Here is an 18,484-nt window from a genome sequence, read left to right as displayed (position 1 = left end):
ATCTGCTGTCCCTAACATCGCCGACACCTACCTACATTTATTAACCCCTAATCTGCCGCCCCCAATGTCGCCAACACTATATTAAATATATTAACCCCTAAACCTGTAAAAAATGTATTAACCCCTAAAGTCTAACCCTAACACCCCCCCTAACTTAAATATAATTTTAAAAAATTTAAATAAAATTACTATCATTAACTAAATTATTCCTATTTAAAACTAAATACTTACCTATAAAATAAACCCTAAGATAGCTACAATATAACTAATAGTTACATTGTAGTTAGCTTAGGGTTTATTTTTATTTTACAGGCAACTTTGTATTTATTTTAACTAGGTACAATAGTTATTAAATAGTTATTAACTATTTAATAACTACCTAGCTAAAATAAGTACAAATTTACCTGTAAAATAAAGCCTAACCTAAGTTACAATTACACCTAACACTACACTATAATTAAATTAATTACCTACATTAACTACAATTAATTACAATTAAACTAAATAAACTAAATTACGAAAAAAACACCTAAATTACAGAAAATAATAAAATAATTACAAGTTTTTTAAACTAATTACACCTAATCTAATCCCCCTAATAAAATAAAAAAGCCCCCCAAAATAATAAAAATCCCTACCGTATACTAAATTACAAATAGCCCTTAAAAGGGCTTTTTGCGGGGCATTGCCCAAAAGTAATCAGCTCTTTTACCTGTAACAGAAAATACAATTCCCCCCCCAAAATTAAAACCCACCACCCACACACCCAACACTACTCTAAAACCCACCCAATCCCCCCTTAATAAAACCTAACACTAACCCCTTGAAGGTCACCTTACCTTGAGACGTCTTCACCCAACCGGGCAGAAGTCCTCAACGAAGCCGGGCGAAGTGGTCCTCCAGATGGGCAGAAGTCTTCAACCTATCCGGGCAGAAGAGGTCCTCCAGACGGGCAGAAGTCTCCATCCAGCCGGCATCTTCTATCTTCCTCCATCAGGAGCGGAGCAGGTCCATCTTCAAGACATCCGATGCAGAGCATCCTCTTCCTTCCGACGACTAACACTAAATGACGGTACCTTTAAGTGACGTCATCCAAGATGGCGTCCCTTCAATTCCGATTGGCTGATAGAATTCTATCAGCCAATCGGAATTAAGGTAGAAAAAATCCAATCAGCCAATAGGATTGAGCTCGCATTCTATTGGCTGTTCCAATCAGCCAATAGAATGCAAGCTCAATCCTATTGGCTGATTGGATCAGCCAATATGATTTTTTCTACCTTAATTTCGATTGGCTGATAGAATTCTATCAGCCAATCGGAATTGAAGGGACGTCATCTTGGATGACGTCACTTAAAGGTACCGTCATTTAGTGTTAGTCGTCGGAAGGAAGAGGATGCTCCGCGACGGATGTCTTTAAGATGGACCCGCTCCGCTCTGGATGGATGAAGATAGAAGATGCCGACTGGATGAAGACTTCTACCCGTCTGGAGGACCTCTTCTGCCCGGATTGGATGAAGACTTCTTCTCATCTGAAAGACCACTTCGCCCAGCTTCGTTAATGACTTCTGCCCGGTTGGGTGAAGATGTCTCAAGGTAAGGTGATCTTCAAGGGGTTAGTGTTAAGTTTTATTAAGGGGGGATTGGGTGGGTTTTAGAGTAGGGTTGGGTGTGTGGGTGGTGGGTTTTAATGTTGGGGGGGTATTGTATTTTCTTTTACAGGTAAAAGAGCTGATTACTTTGGGGCAATGCCCCGCAAAAAGCCCTTTTAAGGGCTATTTGTAATTTAGTATAGTGAAGGTTTTTTTTTATTATTTTGGAGGGCTTTTTTATTTTATTATGGGGATTAGATTAGGTGTAATTAGTTTAAAAAAACTTGTAATTATTTTATTATTTTCTGTAATTTAGTGTTTTTTTTTCCGTACTTTAGTTTATTTTATTAGTTTTTTATTTAATTGTAATTAATTGTAGTTAATTTAGGTAATTAATTTAATTATAGTGTAGTGTTAGGTGTAATTGTAACTTAGGTTAGGTTTTATTTTACAGGTAAATTTGTACTTATTTTAGCTAGGTAGTTATTAAATAGTTAATATCTATTTAATAACTATTGTACCTAGTAAAAATAAATACAAAATTGCCTGTAAAATAAAAATAAACCACAAGATAGCTACAATGTAACTATTAGTTATATTGTAGCTATCTTAGGGTTTATTTTATAAGTAAGTATTTTGTTTTAAATAGGAATAATGTAGTTAATAATAGTAATTTATTTAGATTTATTTAAATTATATTTAAGTTAGGGGGGTTAGGTTTAGGGTTAGACTTTAGATTTAGGGGTTAATAACTTTATTATAGTGGCAGTGACGTTGGGGGCGGCAGATTAGGGGTTAATAACTGTAGGTAGGTTGCGACGACATTGGGGGCAGCAGATTAGGGGTTAATAAATATAATGTAGGTGGCGGTGATGTTGGGGGCGACAGATTAGGGGTTCGTAAGTATAATGTAGGTGGCGGCGGTGTCCGGAGCGGCAGACTAGGGGTTAATAATATAATGTAGGTTACGGCGATGTTGGGGGCAGCAGATTAGGGGTTAATAAGGGTAAGATTAGGGGTGTTTAGACTCAGGGTTCATGTTAGGGTGTTAGGTGTAGACATAAAAAGTATTTCCCCATAGGAATCAATGGGGCTGCGTTAGGAGCTGAACGCTGATTTTTTGCAGGTGTTAGTTTTTTTTCAGCCGAATCTGCTCCATTGTTTCCTATGGGGAAATCGTGCACGAGCACGTTTAGCCCGCTGACCGCTACCGTAAGCAGCGCTGGTATTGAGGTGAGATGTGGCGCAAAATTTTGCTCTCCGCTCACTTTTCTGCGGCTAATGCCGGGTTTCAGAAAACTGGTAATACCAGCCTTATTTGTAGGTGAGCTATGTGCTTAAATTGCTCGTTAGCACCGTAAGCCTTACTAACAAAAACTCGTAATCTAGCCGTATCTAATTTAAAAAACAAAAAAATACTAAGTTACAAAAAATAACAAACACAAAATTACGGAAAATAACAAACGCAATTATCAAAAATAATAAAGAATTACACCTAATCTAATAGCCCTATCAAAATAAAAAAGCCCACCCAAAATGAAAAAAAAACAAAAACCCTAGCCTACAATAAACTATGAATGGTCCTTTAAAAGGGCCTTTTGTGAGGCATTGCCCCAAAGATATCAGCTCTTTTACCTGTAAAATAAAATAACACAAAGACCCCCCAACAGTAAAACCCACCACTCAACCAAACCCCCAAAATAAAAAACATAATTCTAAAAAAACCTAAGCTACTGATTGCCCTGAAAAGGGCATTTGTATGGGCATTGCCCTTAAAAGGGCATTTAGCTCTTTTACTGCCCAAATCCTGATCTAAAAATAAAACCCACCCAAAAAAACATTAAAAAGCGTAACACTAACCCCCGATGATCCACTTACAGTTTTTGAAGTCCCGCTTGAACGATCTTCATCCTGGAGTTGAGGTCCTCATCCAAGCAATGAGAAGACTTCATCCAGGCGGCATTTTCTATCTTCTATTCAAATCAGCAAATAGGATTTAAGCAGCTCTCATTCTATTGGCTAATTCGAATTAGCCTATAGAATTAGAGCTGCTTAAATCCTATTGGCTGATTTGAATAGCCAATAGGATTTTAGCAGCCCTAATTCCTATTGGCTGATTCAAATTTTTCAGCCAACAGGAATGCAAGGGATGCAATCTTGAATTGCGTCCCTTGCATTGAAGATTCAGTGTATGACGGCGACCGTATGAAGAGGATGCTCCACACCGTATGTCTTCAGGATGGACCCACTCCACGCCACCGGGATCAAGCTAGAAGATGCCGCCTTGATGAACATTGAAGAGCCCGCCTGGATGAACACTTCTCACCGCCTGGATGAGGAATTCTCCACCGGGATGAAGATCGTTCAAGCGGGACTTCAAAAATTGTAAGTGGATCGTCGGGGGTTAGTGTTAGGTTTTTTTAAGGGTTTTTTGGGTGGGTTTTATTTTTAGATTAGTGTTTGGGCAGTAAAAGAGCTAAATGCCCTTTTAAGGGCAATGCCCATCAAAATGCCCTTTTCAGGGCAATGGGTAGCTTAGGTTTTTTTTTAGAGTTAGGTTTTTTAATTTGAGGGGTTGGTTGGGTGGTGGGATTTACTGTTGGGTGGGGTCTTTGTATTTTTTGTTTACAGGTAAAAGAGCTGGTATCTTTTGGGGTAATGCCCCACAAAAAGCCCTTTTAAAGGGACAGTCAAGCCCCACAAAAACTTTCATGATTTAAATAAGGCATGTAATTTTAAACAACTTCCCAATTTACTTTTAGCACCAATTTTGCTTTGTTCTCTTGGTATTCTTAGTTGAAAGCTAAACCTAGGAGGTTCATATGCTAATTTCTTAGACCTTGAAGACTGTCTCTAATCTGAATGCATTTTGACCACTAGAGGGCATTAGTTAATGTGTTTTATATAGATAACATTGAGCTCATGCACATGAAGTGACCTAGGAGTGAGCACTGATTGGCTAAAATGCAAGTCTTTCAAAAGAACTGAAATAAGGGGGCAGAAGCTTAGATACAAGGTAATTACAGAGGTAAAACATATATTATTATAACTGTGTTGGTTATGCAAAACTGGAGAATGGGTAATAAAGGGACAATCTTTTATTTTTAAACAGCAAAAATTCTTGTATTTACTGACCCTTTAAGGGCTATTGGTAGTTTATTGTAGGCTAGGTTTTTATTTTTATTTTGGGTGGGCTTTTTTATTTTGATAGGGCTATTAGATTAGGTGTAATTCTTTTTTATTTTTGATAATTTGTTTGTTATTTTGTGTAATGTATTTTTTTAGGGGGTGTTTGTTTTCCTTTTTTAGGAAAAGAGCTATTATCTTTAGGGAAATGCCCTACAAAAGGCCCTTTTAATGACCCCCGAAAAGGCCCTTTTAAGAGCCCTTGGTATTTTGGGGGGTGGGGGTTTGTATACTGTTAGGGGTTGCTTGTTTGTTTGTTTTTTAAAGCAAAAGAGCTGTTTAACGTAGGGCAATGCCCTACAAAAGGCCTTTTTAAGGGCCCTTGGTATTTTATTTTAGATAAGGCTTTTTTTTTTTTTTTTTAAAAAAAAGGTAATAGAATAGGAATAATTTTAAATTTTTTTGGATAATTTTTTTTTCTTTTTGTAATGGTAGGTTTATTTATTTTTTGTAATGTTAGGTTTTATTTCACAGGTAACTTTGTATTTATTTTACCTAGGTAGTTAGTAAATAGTTAATAACTATTTACTAACTAGTCTACCTAGTTAAAATAAATACAAACTTACCTGTGAAATAAAAATACAACCTAAGCTAGCTACAATGTAACTATTAGTTATATTGTAGCTAGCTTAGGTTTTATTTCACAGGTATTTAGTTTTAAATATGTTTTATTTAGTTAATAATGGTAACTTAAGTTTAGCTCTATTGTAATTATGTTAAAGTTAGGGGTGTTAGGGTTAGGTTTAGGGGTAGGGTTAGGTTTAGGGGTTAATAGTTTAATTTAGGGCCTCCATTACATATGCAGCGTCGCCCGCAAAATCCGCCGCCGCCAGATTTTACGCGATTTTGGTATTACATATACGGCGTAGCATACAAGTTACGCGTGTATATTTCACCCTTCGGACGTATTTTTTTTTACCCATAGACTAACATAGACCAGACGCGCAATTTGGTATCCAATATACAGTGTAAGGACTTACGCTTGCAGAATTCAGAAAATCTACTCCATTCTCATCTCGCCACATATTGCAGGCGCAGCAACCCTTGCACTGACTAAAAGAGCAACATAACTCCCTGAAGGCCTAACAAACGCATGCACAATCACATAAATATCAGCCGCAAATCTCAAACAGTTAAACCTCTTCTAAGCATTTATTATTCCTGCCCCTGCAAGTGTGTCAAACCAATCACAAACAGCACAACCTCTCACCCGGGAAGCCTTAAAACACCTGGCAATGCACACCCTCATTAGCCACCATGTTTCCCCTGCAATACGTAGAGAGACAGCATCGTGGGGCACAAGGAGTGCTGGAAGCCCTACAAGCCCCTGTTGTTCAGGATATACCTGCTGATGCTATAGTTGCTGCTGAGGTCCCTGATCATGGTGCTGTAGCCGTCCCTGCTCCTCACGCTGCTGCCCCGGTTCCTGGTGCTGCACCTGCTGCTGTTGTTGCTGCAGCTGGTCATAGAATTACATAATGTGTATTTCCACTGCATGTAAGTGAAACTACTACATCCCACCCCCCTTCCCTTAACCACCCTAATTACTGAAAATGTCTCATTTGTTTTATTCATGTTTAGGTCACTATGATTTATTGACTATCATTTAGAAGAATGAAAATGGATGTTTATACCTTATGTTCACACCTTCTGTAAATACATTATTATTTATATATATATATACCCATGTGTCAATGTATATTGGATGTGAGAAACCTTGATTTACATCTTAGAAGTGAATATTATTATATGTACCCTTCATACACAACTATGTGATGTGGTTTATAAAACATGAATATGTCATAAACATATTAATATTACCTTTTTTTGGCCATTTCCACACAGGTCTTATTATATGTTTTAACAATATTACTGTACTAAAACACACCTCACATGGATGTGGACGACAATTATATGGTAAATAACAGAGGACAAGATTTATGGTGATCTATAAGAATATGTATTCCTTTTTAGGCTTCTTGGATGAGGGAGCTGAGGTGACTGTAGTGGATTTCCTTGTTCTCCTGGTTTGAGAAGATTCTGATGTTTCTGCTGGTGTGCTGGCCACAGATAATAGGCTGGAGGCAGTGTCCTGCTGGTGTGTAAAGTGCTCAACCAACACACACAAGAATTGATTTTGTTCTTGCCATCTATTGTCCATCTGCATCTGCATATCAGACAGAATTCGCATCATCTGTGACTGGTTTTGAACACTTCCACTTAATGATGCTGCTATGTCCCTCTGCAGCTCTATGCTACGTTTGTGTAACCTCTCTTGGCTCCTTAAGAACCTCTCTTGGCTCCTGTGGAACCTCTCCTGGCCTCTTTGTCTGCTCTCGGAGCTTGTTATGAGTCTCCTCTGGAGTGCAATGTATTCCTCACCCAGGGAAGAATACAATGCATCCACAGGCTCTTGAGCAGCAGGGCTTCTAGTTGCTTGAGGTGCAGGTTCAGCTGCATCTGCTGGTTCGGGTGGAACAGGTTCAGCTGCATCTGCTGGTTCTTATGGGACATGTTCAGCTGCATCTGCTGGTTCTGGTGGGACAGCTTGAGCGGCATCTGCTGGTTCTGGTGGGACAGGTTCAGCTGCATCTGCTGGTTCTGGTGGGACAGGTTCAGCTGCATCTGCTGGTTCTGGTGGGACAGGTTCAGCTGCATCTGCTGGTGCTTGAGTACTAAATGCATGGACCCTTTGTGGCTGTCTTGGCTCCCCCTCAAAGCCAAAAGAAGAATATTCCTCTGGCCAGGAATCTTGCCAGGGGTCATATGGCAATGTTGGTGGCATCACTCCCGGGTCCTCAACTGAAGCCATCCAACCCTGCTCATGCCTGGGCGCATACTGTTCATGTGGTTGCCTGAAGACTGGTGGTGGTGGTGGTGGTGGCGGAATGCCTGTTTGTATCCTCATGACAGGAGGTTCTGTGGAGGAGTCAAATGATGAGAGGGATTAGTACAGTCATATATATGTCCATGTGGGCATACAATGTACATTGATACATGCTAGGGCCTATACTGATTCTCATGTCAAACTCTATAACATGCATGTGCACATTGTGATTTGTGCTATGAGGGATTTGAATATGCGCAGTATACAGGTATGTGTTTCATACAATAGTTATGTGTACATGACAATGATGGAAAAAATGTGTTCTTTAAGTGACACTATGGTCACACAATTTACTTTAGCCTGATGTAGGCACAGAACCTGCTTTATTGAGCTAAAAGTATTGTGATGGCTATAGTGTCCATTTACTGAAAACTCTTCATGTGGCTTGTGGCCTGTGTTACTCTGAGACATGTTAGTATTGCACTATTCCACCTCATATCATGAATTACATTGTGTTAAGTAGCATTAATGTCAAATATCATTGTAGATGTTTTTGTTAGTAGGCCAAATACCATGCTCCTCATTGTGTACATGAATGTGTGATATTAAAGAATGTTATATCTCAAATACATATAATACTGGTGTGTGGGATGTTACTCACCAGCATGATGTACTGTGGCTGCAGCCCCTGAGTCACGAGCCCCTGGAAGTCCACGGACTGCTGTGATACTCAGGGACCTGCGTATCATCTCCTGCCAGGTGTTATATTCTATGTCCAGGGATGGACCACCTCCTGTTCCCCTCTGGTGCATAGCTTCCTGCCCCATCTTTTCTTTCACCCACCTCTTGCAGTCATTCCACCGCTTTTTAAGGCCCTCAACAGTCCTCCTCTTTGGGGCCACACTGTTGACGGCATCCTCTATCGCCAACCATACTGTTTTTCGGCTTTTGGCACTGCCTTTGTCCTTCTCCTGCCCAAAGAGGGCACTGTAATTGTCCATGATGGCCTGGACTAGGGCAACATTTTCATCAAATGAGAAGTTGGGACATCTCAACCTCTCATCCTCCATGGACACCTGACTTTCTCCCTGTGATGTCCCTGGTGTGGGTTCCTCCCTATCCTCTCCCTCCTCCCCCCTTCTGTCCCCATGTGTGCCCTCTGTCCCTCTCCTAGATGTGCCTGGTCTCTGGGGCTCTCGGGCATCTCCCCTCCCATCATCCCTTCTAGCTCTCCCTCTCCCCACTCCACTTACTCCCTGACGGGGACCCCACTGCTCCTCCTGTCCTCTACAATACTCCTTTCCCTGCCACTCCTCCTCTCCGTCCTACCTCTCCCTGCCATACTCACCTATACACACTCACACACTCACTCCCAGTTCAATAACACACAATCACAACCAAACACTCAGCCTATCACACTGTAAAATTCAAATAAAATGTGTGAAGTGTTAGAAAAAAAGTGTGGTGTATGTATGTATGCAAAATATGTGCAATATGTAAAAATATGTGTAAGTGTACAAGCTTAATCAACCAACAATGCGACCTAACTAACTCCTCTGTTTGCGCCTCTCTACTCTGACTAATCCTCCACTCCACTGTAGTGTGCTGTAGCTCAACGAACCATCCAAACACACTGAAGAAAATGGCGGCTGCACATGGGTTTATATATGAATTTCTCTTGTAAGGTGTATCCAGTCAACGGATTCATCCATTACTTGTGGGATATTCTCCTTCCCAACAGGAAGCTGCAAGAGGATCACCCACAGCAGAGCTGTCTATATAGCTCCTCCCCTAACTGCCACTCCCAGTCATTCTCTTGCAGCTTTCGACAAGAAAGGAAGTATCAAGAGAGATGTGGTGAATTAGTGTAGTTTATCTTCAATCAAAAGTTTGTTTTTTTTAAACGGTACCGGCATTGTACTGTTTTTACCTCAGGCAGAAATTAGAAGAAGAGTTTTGCCTGAGGTTTTTGATGATCTTAGCAGGTTGTAACTAAGGTCCACTGCTGTTCTCACACATAACTGAAGACTATGGGAAAACATCAGCTGGGGGAACGGCCTGCAGAATTAACTGCCCTGAGGTATGTTCAGTATATTTTTTTCTAGAGAGATGATAAGGTCTAGAAAATGTTGACAGTGCCTGATATATTTAAGGTAAGCCTGATTACAGTGATTTAACAACGACTGGGATCATGCTTGCAGTAAGGGTAATATTCATGTTACTTGCTCTTATTACTTAGTATGTAAAACGTTTGCATGATAAATAAAAAACGTTTTTTACTGAGGGTGATAAATCTTTATTTGGGGCCTAGTTTTCCACATGGCTGACTAGATTTCTCCTAGGAGTAGTTATTTATGGCCCTTTCACGTTGAGTGCATGGTGGGAGGGGCCTATTTTCGCGCTCTAATTGCGCAGTAGTTTTTACATTCTGAGACATCCAGCTTCCCTGAAGGAGTCCCCTGACATATAGGACCTCTGTAAAGGGTTATTGTGCCTACAAAAGTCGTTTTATGGGCAGGTAGGAGCCACAGTAGAGCTGTGGCAGTTTGCTTGTGACTGTTATAATGGTTTTACAGTTTTTCTGCTTCATTTTTGAACCTGAGGGGTTAATCATCCATTTGCAAGTGGGTGCAATGCTATTTTAGTCTATTATACACACTGTAAAAATGTTGTAGTGTTAACTGCTTTTTTTCAATGTTTTGCAGTTTTTGTGTTTGTTGTTTTCCCTTAAAGGCACAGTACCGTTTTTTATATTCTGCTTTTTAACATTCATTAAAGTGTTTTCCAAGCTTGCTGGTCTCATTACTAGTCTGTTAAACATGTCTGACATAGAGGAAACTCCTTGTTCATTATGTTTAGAAGCCATTGTGGAACCCCCTCTTAGAATGTGTACCAAATGCACTGATCTTACTATAAATTTTAAAGACCATATTCTGGCTTTAAAAGATTTATCACCAGAGGAAATTGACAAGGGGGAAGTTATGCCGACTAACTCTCCCCACGTGTCAGAGCCTATAACTCCCGCTCAAGGGACGCCAAGTACATCTAGCGCGCCCATTGCGTATACTTTACAAGACATGGAGGCAGTTCCGAATCATACCCTTACAGAGGTATTGTCCGAACTGCCAGGGTTACAAGGAAAGCGAGACAGCTCTGGGGCTAGAACAAATACAGAGCTCTCTGACGCTTTAGTAGCTATGTCTGATATACCCTCACAATGTGCAGAACCCGAAGCAGGAGAGCTTCTATCTGTGGGTGATTTTTCTGACTCAGGGAAGACACTTCAACCTGATTCTGATATGTCTACATTTGCTCAGGGAGGTTATAGCAACTCTGGATGACTGTGACACCATTGTAGTCCCAGAGAAATTGTGTAAATTGGTAAATTGGATAAATACTATGCAGTGCCTGTTTACACTGATGTTTTTCCAATACCTAAGAGGTTTTCAGAAATTATTACTAAGGAATGGGATAGACCAGGTGTACCGTTCTCTCCCTCTCCTGTTTTTAAAAAGATGTTTCCTATAGATGCCGCTACACGGGACTTGTGGCAAACGGTCCCTAAGGTGGAGGGAGCAGTATCTACCCTAGCGAAGCTTACAACTATCCCTGTTGAGGACAGTTGTGCTTTTCTAGATCCAATGGACAAAAAATTAGAGGGTTACCTTAAGAAAATTTTTATTCAAAAAGGTTTTATTCTCCAGCCCCTTGCATGCATTGCCCCCGTCACTGCTGCTTCGGCCTTCTGGTTGGAGTCTCTAGAAGAGGCTCTACAGGTAGAAACCCCATTGAATGATATCCTTGACAAGCTTAAAGCTCTTAAGCTAGCCAATTCATTTGTTTCTGACGCCGTTGTTCATTTAACCAAGCTAACGTCTAAAAACTCAGGTTTTGCTATTCAGGCGCGTAGGGCGCTATGACTCAAATCCTGGTCAGCTGACGTTACTTCAAAGTCTAAGCTTCTCAACATTCCCTTCAAGGGGCAGACCCTATTCGGGCCTGTAATGAAGGAGATCATTTCTGATATTACTGGAGGAAAAGGTCACGCCCTTCCTCAGGATAGGTCCAACAAATTAAGGACCAAACAGACTAATTTTCGTTCCTTTCGAAACTTCAAGAGTGGTGCAGCTTCAACTTCCTCTAATACAAAACAAGAGGGAAATTTTGCCCAGTCCAAGCTGGTCTGGAGACCTAACCAGGCTTGGAACAACAAAGGAAAGCAGGCCAAAAAACCTGCTGTTGCATCTAAAACAGCATGAAGGGTCAGCCCCCGATCCGGAAACGGATCTAGTAGGGGGCAGACTTTCTCTCTTCGCCCAGGCTTGGGCAAGAGATGTCCAGGATCCCTGGGCATTGGAAATTGTGTCCCAGGGATATCTTCTGGAGTTCAAAGCTTCTTCCCCAAAAGGGAGATTTCATCTCTCACAATTATCTGCAAACCAGATAAAGAGAGAGGCATTCTTACATTGTGTTCAAGACCTCCTAGTTATGGGAGTGATCCACCCAGTTCCAAAGGAGGAACAGGGGCAAGGCTTCTATTCAAATCTGTTTGTAGTTCCCAAGAAAGAGGGAACTTTCAGACCAATCTTAGATCTCAAGATCCTAAACAAATTTCTCAGGGTCCCATCCTTCAAGATGGAGACTATTTGAACCATCCTACCTATGATCCAGGGTCAATATATGACTACCGTGGACTTAAAGAATGCTTATCTTCACATTCCGATACACAGAGTTCATCATCGGTTTCTCAGGTTCGCCTTCCTAGACAGGCATTACCAGTTTTTAGCTCTTCCCTTTGGGTTAGCTACGGCACCAAGAATCTTTACGAAGGTTCTAGGGTCACTCCTAGCGGTCCTAAGGCCGCAGGGTATAGCAGTAGCCCCATACCTAGACGACATTCTGATACAGGCGTCAAATTTTCAAATCGCCAGGTCCCATACGAACATTGTTCTGGCATTCCTAAAGGTCTCATGGGTGTAAAGTGAATGAAGAAAAGAGTTCTCTATCCCCTCTCACAAGAGTTTCCTTCCTAGGAACTCTGATAGATTCTGTAGAAATGAAGATTTACCTGACAGAGGCCCGGTTGTCAAAACTTCTAAATTCCTGCTGTGTTCTTTATTCTACTTCTCGCCCTTTAGTGGCTCAGTGTATGGAAGTAATCGGCTTAATGGTAGCGGCAATGGACATAGTGCCGTTTGCCCGCCTACATCTCAGACCGCTGCAACTCTGCATGCTCAGTCAGTGGAATGGGGATTACACAGATTTGTCCCCCTATACTAAATCTGGATCAAGAGACCAGGGATTCTCTTCTCTGGTGGCTATCTCGGGTCCACCTGTCCAAGGGTATGACCTTCCGCAGGCCAGATTGGACAATAGTAATGACAGATGCCAGCCTTCTGGGCTGGGGTGCAGTCTGGAACTCCCTGAAGGCTCAGGGCTCATGGACTCAGCTCAGCTTGCTGCGGTCAGGTTCATCAGATTTCAGTCGGACAATATCACGACTGTAGCCTACATCAACCACCAAGGGGGAACAAGGAGTTCCCTAGCAATGTTGGAGGTTTCAAAAATAATTCTATGGGCAGAGGTTCACTCTTGCCATCTATCAGCTTACCATATCCCAGGAGTAGAGAACTGGGAGGCGGATTTTCTAAGTCGGCAGACTTTTCATCCGGGGGAGTGGGAACTCCATCCGGAGGTGTTTGCACAGTTGATTCAACTTTGGGGCAAACCAGAACTGGATCTCATGGCATCTCGTCAGAACGCCAAGCTTCCTTGTTACGGATCCAGGTCCTGGGATCCCAAGGCAGCGCTGATAGATGCTCTAGCAGCACCTTGGTCCTTCAACCTGGCTTATGTGTTTCCACCGTTTCCTCTGCTCCCTCGTCTGATTGCCAAGATCAAGCAGGAGAGAGCTGCTGTTATTTTGATAGCACCTGCATGGCCACGCAGGACTTGGTATGCATATCTGGTGGACATGTAATCCCTTCCACCATGGACTCTGCCTCTGAGGCAGGACCTTCTACTTCAGGGTCCTTTCAACCATCCAAATCTAATTTCTCTGCGTCTGACTGCTTGGAGATTGAACGCTTGATTTTATCAAAACGTGATTTCTCTGAGTCGGTCATTGATACCTTAATTCAGGCTCGAAAGCCTGTCACCAGGAAAATCTATCATAAGATATGGTGTAAATATCTTCATTGGTGTGAATCCAAGGGTTACTCATGGAGTAAAGTCAGGATTCCTAGGATATTATCTTTTCTTCAAGAAGGATTGGAGAAGGGATTGTCAGCTAGTTCCTTAAAGGGACAGATTTCTGCTCTGTCTATTCTTTTGCACAAGCGTCTAGCGGATGTCCCAGACGTTATATCTCCAGATTGGTAGTATTTAAAACTCCTGATATACTGCATTCACCCAGATATAGTATGTGACATTTCTGTGTATTTCTTCCTGAATACATAAATCCTGTTTATGTAGATCTGAAATAAAAATAAATGTTAATGATCACTTCTCTTCAGGTCCATAAACATCTATTCATGTTCTTAAACACACAGAGGCTAAGATATTCATGCTTTCAAAATATGTATGTCTTGTATTTATTTTCCTAGTATATTTTATTTGAAATCTAACTACAGTTGCTTTGAAATCATAATGTAAGCCATGTGTCTTCACTGTGTGCTGTATGTTCAGAGTCACACCTTAGCATTTGTCTGTGTTTTCTCTGTGTTATCAGCCGCACAGCCTGAGCCACTCAAGCAAAATCTGTGCTAATTATCAGTCCCTTGAAGAATGTTTGCATCTCTCACATCTTTTCAGACGGATCGGCATTTTCCTTGGAGGAAATCCATATATGGGCCTGTATCCTGAAATTGTGTTAGTTTCCATTTCCTTGCTAAATTATACAATTGCATAATTTAGCATATTGAGTGTGTGAGATCTCCCAGAAATAATCCTTTGTTCTACTTTTAGCCAAGAATGTCTCCTGTGCAATTGAAGAAGTGGGGGAGAACTAAGCCTGTCTGAAGTCAGTTCTGAATGCAATGAGTCATTTTTTTTTTTACTGATCAGTGAAATATCTGATCAAAGATACAGCTTTAATAATCTTGAAATATATGATTAAAATATATATTTATTAATCTCACATATACCTTGACAACACATACTGGACCCAAAGTTTGTGATGCCCATGGATGAGACTGAGTATTTTGTTTTAACTATTACAATGAGTTAGAATGCCATTAAAAATGACAAACAGGGTATTTTAAATGATACCCCTCCCTAACATGTTTCGCCGATATAATCTCGGCTTTTTCAAAGGTGACGCGCGCCGGTGTCTGAGGGTATTTATGTGGGACGGTTCAAGCCTATTGGTCTGTTTCAACCAATCAGAGGACTTCAAAAATGAGGTGTGTCATGTATGCAACTGACATCACCGAATAGGGCAATGCATCGAATAGGGCGATGCAATATAAATACCAAAATGAACTGTCATTGCATCCTCGAGCCTGACCAATAGGAGATAAAAGAGCCACCTGACCCGGTGTTTACATATGCATAAACGACACACCCCATTTGTAAAGGACAATGATTGGCCAAAAAAAAGCCACCCTATTCAGTGATGTCAGTTGCATACATGACACACCTCATTTTTGAAGTCCTCTGATTGGTTGAAACAGACCAATAGGCTTAAACCATCCCACATAAATACCCTCAGACGCCGGCGCGCGTCACCTTTGAAAAAGCCGAGATTATATCGGCGAAACATGTTAGGGAGGGAGTATCATTTAAAATACCCTGTTTGTCGTTTTTAATGGCATACTAACTCGTAATAGTTAAAACAAAATACTCAGTCTCATCCATGGGCATCACAAACTTTGGGTCCAGTATGTGTTAATAATTGACTTAAATATAGAAGTGTCTATAAGCATTGCTCTCTGAGTGGCACCTTTGTGTGGGTGCGATAGATAGCTTTTCTAAGCAATTTAACTACTTTATGCCAAAATAAGGCCCTCTGTAGTGTTATAAGCAGCAAGTTATAGTGTGGAATTTAGTATATATTTGATTAACCCTTTGTTGGTGGGAAAACTTTAATACTAGTAAATATACTTACAAAAGCAGGTTCAAGTAATAAACCCTGTGAAATTCCTTACAAGAACAAAAAATATAATATTGCAAATACAATCATAGTGAATCACAGTATCGAATGTAGAGTGGTTGTTATGAATAATATAGCAAAGACCACATTAGACTATCAAGTACAGGTCATTCTGTGACATATACGTCGATTACGATATTACAGCACTTCTTGAATAAATGAATAGTCTTATGCCTTAATAAGGCTCCCTGTAGCTTCACAGGCAGTCCAGGTACATTGCACGTTTTATTAACCCCTCAATGGTTTGGGAACCTAAACTCGAGCTGATACATATATCATTTAAGGCTTAGTAACTGCAACCGTATCAGGATTGTTCACTTGATACATAACACATTTTCATCAATAATAAAGCTTATACAAATGCAGTTATATTCAATAACAGTACCAGCTCAAAGTGGAGGATGAAAATAACTTAATTAAGACCTAACAACAAGTAGAACTATCTAGAAGTGCTGATACAGAACATTATACAAGTGTGTATAACAACATCAACTATAATCACAGAATATTGAATGACTTTGTCTCCTCTTCATATACAAAATTGGCGATTATAATACTTTTGAGAATAATAAATATAATCAACTCATGCCAATTAAGATATTCAGGGCTTCAAGAGTCCCAGTATAAACAGTGACATTTATTTATCACAGAGGTACTATTATTACCGTGATATCATTATTTAATTAAAGATACTTTTTCCAATGGGCACATTTACTGTTGCAGTAGTTTGAACACTTAATACCTTTTGCTACCATCTTTTGATTAGGCACATCAACTTGTACTATTTAATAAATTAGCTATATTATAACCCTCTTACTCTCGACCTGGCAACTAGTAATAAATACCCACAATACCCACACTATGTATTTGGGTGCCCACCACCCATGCCCATATATATGAATGCGTTATATCAGCCATAATAATTTCAATTCGAGTTTCTATGTGTTTTTAAAATTGCACACACTTACACAGTGATTTTATCTAACCGTTGTAGTAATAAAAGTTATGTTTTATTTGAAAATTCAACCCTTTGGTTCTGTTTATACACTTTGATACCCAATATTCTCTGGGTATTTGAAGTGCTATAAAAGTGCATCTCTCCAGTCTTAATCCCTTTAGTGATTCAGGCTATACTTGCAAGGTACCAGTATCCTGCCTTGTGCTCCAGTGGTATATTTTTTTTTTTATTTTTTTTAAATAATTTTTTTAAAAGATGGGGATGAAACATACACAATCATACTCCAATGTACATGTGAGTACCTATGTTAAAATAAATGAAGATGGAGTTAATTAAAATGCAGCAGAGTCAATAACTTAATTTAGACCTGTGGGATACAGGGATTGGAATTTATATATCCAGAATGTTTCTCTCTGTCTGAGTTTAGTGTACCTATTATAAGTGGATGAAGATGGGATATGTTCAATTGATGTAATATTAAAACTACAAGGTTCTCCATAATGAGTCAGCACATGATGTCTGGGTACACTATGGAGAAGAGATTTTTTCTTAATATTACATAAATGTTCGCTCCATCTCCTGCGAATTTTTCAGGTCGTGTGACCCAAATATTGAAGGCCACATTTACAAGACAGAACATAAACCACAAAAGCTGTATTACATGTGATTCTACTCTCAATCTTAAACGTTTCTCCTGTGGTGGTTGCAGTTATAGTAGTCGCCCTATTAATGGCATATTTACACATGGAACACCGTGGGTTTCCACATTTATAAATTCCAGGGGAGGAAGTCTGCAATGTCTTCTTAACACCCAATCTTTTAGACATCACAACCTTGCTAGGTGCAAGTTTTTGTTTAAGTGTGGGAGCTCTCCTGAAAGTTATTAAAGGCTGGGAATCCAATATCTGTTTCAGAATAAGATCTTTTTGTAAAATATGCCAATGTTTAGTTATAGATTTCTTAATAGCCCTATAATTTGAATTGTATTGTGTTATAAACCAAGGTTGTGCCTAATAGCACTGTCTGAGTTCTCTTCACAAATGTGAGTATACTGAATGAGAATCTACACTGATATCTTTTTGGTTTATTACTGGTACACACAGGCACCCTGTTTTGTCTTATCTTCTCCAGATTTGATGTCATTCTGTTTCTGCAATCAGTGAGCTGGGTTGCTGTCAAACATCCAGCCTGTTTCCAATCGCACTGTCTGAGTGCTCTTTGCAAATGTGAGTACCCTGATTAGGGCTCTTTGAAAATTATCATTTGGTTAGCTACTGGTACACACAGGCACCTCTCTTGTTTCTTTCATCTTTCGGATTCTTTGACATCCACATGTGAGGATAGTGCAGCATTATTGTATCATCACCATCAGATCAAAACAACAATTGTCTTCACCTATCCTTGGTTGAACTACACAGATCTTATTGGACTTTGTTGCTTGTAAATGGGTTTGTCCATATAGAGCATTGGAATATTATATGTATATGTCTATTGTACCTAGAATTTTTTGGGTTCACAATACTACTACTGGTACTCACATATAACTGTTTTTGTGTGTGTGTATAGTGTGCATGCACATTGGTGTGTGTATGCTTGTGTGTGTATAGATATATACAGTATATATAGTGTTGAAAACAGACTTGCTCAACGGAGCGCCCCTGGGGTAAAACAGTACAGTATTATAATATAGGCACTGCTGGAGAGAGGGTGTGGGAATTATATCCTTATTCCAAAAAATAGTATTCTCTGTATAGGTTCTCAGGCGGCAGCTG

This window comes from Bombina bombina, chromosome 3 (genome assembly GCF_027579735.1).
Source record: "Bombina bombina isolate aBomBom1 chromosome 3, aBomBom1.pri, whole genome shotgun sequence".
Taxonomy (NCBI): domain Eukaryota; kingdom Metazoa; phylum Chordata; class Amphibia; order Anura; family Bombinatoridae; genus Bombina; species Bombina bombina.
Note: the sequence above shows the minus strand (reverse complement) of the source record.